The sequence below is a fragment of the Salarias fasciatus genome, chromosome 16 (genome assembly GCF_902148845.1).
Source record: "Salarias fasciatus chromosome 16, fSalaFa1.1, whole genome shotgun sequence".
NCBI lineage: Eukaryota > Metazoa > Chordata > Actinopteri > Blenniiformes > Blenniidae > Salarias > Salarias fasciatus.
The window spans coordinates 5,965,504-5,970,078 of record NC_043760.1 but is presented as its reverse complement, the minus strand read 5'-3'; the positions used below and the strand labels follow the sequence as shown (position 1 = coordinate 5,970,078).

The window sequence follows — 4,575 nt, the reverse complement described above, 5'->3', positions numbered from 1 at the left end:
GCATTCTAGCTCCTCGGGCAGCTTTGTGGATAGTTTAGTATTTAAACTAGTATTTAGTTAGTATAGTCTAGATAGTTTAGTTTAGTTTAATTTAGTTTGGTTAAGTTTAGTCTAGTTTAGTTTAGTTTAAAATCCCTAGCTGACCTGATCATAGGCTGCATCGAAGAGAAACGTCTTGATTCTAACCTTAAAGGAATACTCCACCCAAAAAACGATTTGGCCTCATTTTCTACTCACCCTCATGCTGAGAAACACCCTAGAGCAGTTTTTTGATGTTTCAAATGCAGTTGGAGATGTTTGGGGATTTTCGTTGTCAACAAACAGAGACCGACAGCGCCCGACAGAAAAAACGGTCCATAAAGTCCACAAAACGTGCCCATTTTCCTTCATACTGCTCGTCCGCTGTAATCCAAGTGTCCTGAGCGCGTAACGTCCATAATTAATTCTTAACGAGGTAATTTAGTACATTTTAAGAGCCCAAACAGTGCTTTCTCGTACTGCTCCAGTGGATGTCTGCGCGCACACCCTGAACTACGGAAGCCGCGGCAGACCAAGCAACATGCCAGAGCTGAGACATTGCATCTCCAGCCTGCAGCCCACCACTCACAACTATTGTGACTGCTCGTGAAGAACCAGGTTCTGACTCTCCTACAATCGTTTGCTGAGTTCGATTTAGTTTGCTATTTCTCGACAGTTTTAGTTTATTAGTATATCTGACCGGAAAATGAACATTCAGGAGCACCATTCACTGAGAAATTTCTCAGGTTGCCAGAAGATACCGTCATCCATGATGGATCAGTTCGCTCCAATCAACCCGATGGCGAGCTTGTATATTGGAGTCCTTCATCCCAGCACCGATGAGAAGACGGTCTATGAGACATTCAGCCAGATGGGGCCCATCATCTCTGTCCGGGTGTGCAGAGACCGTCTCACCCACCGGTCCCTTGGCTATGGCTTCCTCAACTACCAGCACCGTGAAGATGCTGAGCGAGCCCTGGACGACTTGGCCTTCACTCTGATCAATGGCCGGCCTGTGAGGATCATGTGGCGGAGACATGAACCCTCCTTGAGGATCAGCGGAGTGAGAAACATCCTCATCAGAAACCTGGAGAAGTCCATCGACAGCCGGACCTTGCTGGACACGTTCTCAGCCTTTGGGACCGTGTTGTCCTGTAAAGTGGTTTGTGATGACAACAACGTCTTGAAGGGGTACGGCTATGTGCACTTTGAGACTGTGGAGGCTGCTGAGCGTGCCACTGAGAGGCTGAACGGCATGCTGTTCAACGACCAACAAGTAACTATTGAACCATTCCAGCCATACGAAAAAAGGGAGGCTGAGCTCGCCACTCGTGAGAGGGAGTTCACTAATGTCTATATAAAGAACTTTGGCGAGGACATGGACGACGACAGGCTGAGAGAGCTGTTTAGCATTTAAGCTCGGGGCCATTTTCGCCTAAAAGTTCAACTAAAGACGTACCCAAAGTAAACTGAATGCTGTTCTTGAACTGTTTGGAGTACATGCATGGTTGAGGTCTCATTTGAAAGCTGACAACCTGTATTTTCACCCAGTGCAGTCAGAATTACTCTAGGTGCTACTGGCACAGATTTATTTATGTTGCAGCACACTGAATTAGGATGAATTTCATTCTCGCCTGAATTTTTTCCCTCATAAAACACCTGGAAATAAGTGTGGAAGCACTGAAATAGCTTGAAAACACAATTTTGCTAAAGCCTGGGGTCTTACATAGTTCAGGTCAAAATGTCAGAGCAGTAATACAAGAAATGAGTGTTTCACACATGTATTTGTACTGCTATGCCCCGACGGGATCAATTTTGGACATCCTCTGTTTACCCTCTGCATGCCCTCTGTACAATGGTATATGTTGGTTTGTGGCCCGTTTTTACATTATTTTCACTCCAAAAACTCATAAAGTACTCAAAAAAATCACTTCAGATAGGCTTCAGTGTGGGATAAGGCACTCAGATTGAGAGGAGCAGGGATAGACAGCAGGTGCATCCCTCAGCAAATGTCTGAGAAGTCACAAAACCCCGCTAGCGGGCCAGCCAGTCATTCAGCAAGCTCATTGGCTACCAGCCCTGTCAGTCAAATGTTTCCACCGACGTGATTGGCTCAGAATACATTGATGACGAGTGATGACGACCGACGACATGGGTCCATCAGTCTCGGCAGCGGTTGGCTGGTTAGCCATCGGAGGCAGGGATGAGTCACTTGATTGGTTGAAATGTGACGAATAAGCAACGGAAACCGTTCAGTCGCCATATTGGATATCCTCAGCGCGAGTGAGAGAGGTCTGGATGTTTTTATCTGATAAAAAAAATAGATTATTATCGGACGCACACGCGGAGAGATGCGCCGCGTGCGCGCGCGGTGGCGCGTCTAATTCTGGATTATTTGCTTATTTCAAGACATGTTTTGGACAAAATGCTATACTTTCTAGCTTTGCCTGGATGCATACGTTTGGACTGTGGCAGTTTTTGCTGGATTATCTGGATTATGGATTATGTTTACTTAATTTGCTGTTTGTTGGACAAATGTGTTTATATTACCCGCTGTGGTAATCACATCTGAAAGTGGTTTATACCAACGGATTCATGAGAATATCAGCTTTCTAACAGTACATAGTGCATCTGTGGAATTTGCAAAATGCATCTGGATATTTGATAAATGCATCGGGAGAAGTTGATGGGCCGGTCTGAGCTTAAGGGGTTAGCAAATACGGACCCACATCCAGTGTTTGTACCATGTCTGATGAGGATGGCGTGTCGAAGGGATTTGGATTTGCCCACTTTGAGAACCATGAGGACGCACAGAAGGCGGTGGATGATTTGAATGGAAAGGTGTTGAACGGCCGGCAGTTGTTCGGGTGACCGTCCCTCGGCTATGGCTTTGTCAACTACCAACACTGTGAAGATGCTGAGCGAGCCCTGGACGACTTGGCCTTCACTCTGATCAATGGCCGGCCTGTAAGGATCATGTGGCGGAGACATGAACCCTCCTTGAGGATCAGTGGAGTGAGAAACATCCTCAACAGAAACCTGGAGAAGTCCATCGACAGCCGGGCCTTGCTGGACACGTTCTCAGCCTTTGGGACCATGTTGTCCTGTAAAGTGGTTTGTGATGACAACAACGTCTCGAAGGGGTATGGCTACGTGCACTTTGAGACCATGGAGGCTGCTGAGCGTGCCACTGAGAGGCTGAATGGCATGCTGTTCAATGACCAACAAGTCATAATTGAACTGTTCCAGCCGTACAAAAGCAGGGAGGCTGAGCTCGCCAATCGTGAAAAGGAGTTCACGAACGTTTACATAAAGAACTTTGGCAAGGACATGGACGACGACAGGCTGAAGGAGCTGTTCAGCAAATACGGACCCACAACCAGCGTTTGTACCATGACTGATGAGGATGGCGTGTCGAAGGGATTTGGATTTGCCTGGTTCAAGAACCACAAGGATGCACAGAAGGCAGTGGACGACTTGGATGGAAAAATGTTGAACGGCCGGCAGTTGTCCGTGAGTCGAGCCCAGAAGAGGGGAGACCGGCAGATGGAGCTCAAGCGGAAGTTTGAGCCTGAAAATCTGGATCACGGGGCCAGGTATCAGGGGGTCAATCTCTACGTCCACAACCTGGACTCCGATATGGATGAGGAGCGTCTCCACAGGGCTTTCAGTCCCTTTGGGAACATCACAAGCATCAAGGTGATGATGGAGGGGGACCACTACAAAAGATATGACTTTGTTTGCTTTTCGTGCCCCAAGGAGGCCACCCGGGCCATGACAGAGATGAACGGTCAGGTCTTAGGCAGCCAGGCACTGTACGTGGTACTGGCCCGGCCTCATCCCAATGCGAGTCCTCAGTGTGGACCCGATGTGCGCCCCCAGCTTGAGCCAGGCAACGCCACGCAAGGCAAGCGCCCAAACCAACTCCACAACGTGCCTGATGAGACGCCCCCAACTGGCTGGAGAGTTGATGGAGATCCACAGCTCCGAGGCGCTCAGCATACCAAAGGTGCCACATGCCGTCCGGTCAAAGAAAGACTTGGCCCTCGCCATGGTTCAGTCCCACCGGGACAATAATTCTCATCAGACGTGTGAAAAGGAACTGAAGAGCATTTTGAAATCTGACTCACCTCTGGCCAACAGAAAATAGAAAAATAGATGAAGAGATCAACAGATTTCTAAAGAGATCAAGAAGAGAGACCAGAAAAATTAAAAAAACACTTCTTTACAAACATAGAGGCAAGCAAGGATAGAACGAGATGAATCAATTTCTGAAGAGATGAAGAAGGGAAGAAAGGAAAAAGGAAAAAGCACTTCTTTACAAACATAGAGGCAAGAAAGGAAAGAAACAGATGAACTGATTTCTGAAGAGATGAAGGGAAGAAAGGAAAAAGAAAATAGCAAAGAAAAAGCAAAATCCCTTCTTTACAAACACAGAGGCAAGCAAGGAAAGAAAGAGAGGAAAAAATAAGCATTAAAAAAACCAAAACCTGTCTATTGCAAAAATAGAGGGATGGAAGGAAGGAAATCAGTAAAGAAAGAGGAAAAAAGAAGAAG

The 4,575-nt window shown here is 46.9% G+C and overlaps 1 pseudogene; it reads left to right on the top strand.

Moving 5' to 3' along the window:
• Positions 1-790: 790 nt before the first annotated feature.
• LOC115403328 (polyadenylate-binding protein 1 pseudogene) lies at positions 791-4,095 on the top strand (annotated as a pseudogene).
• The last annotated feature ends 480 nt before the right edge of the window (positions 4,096-4,575 follow it).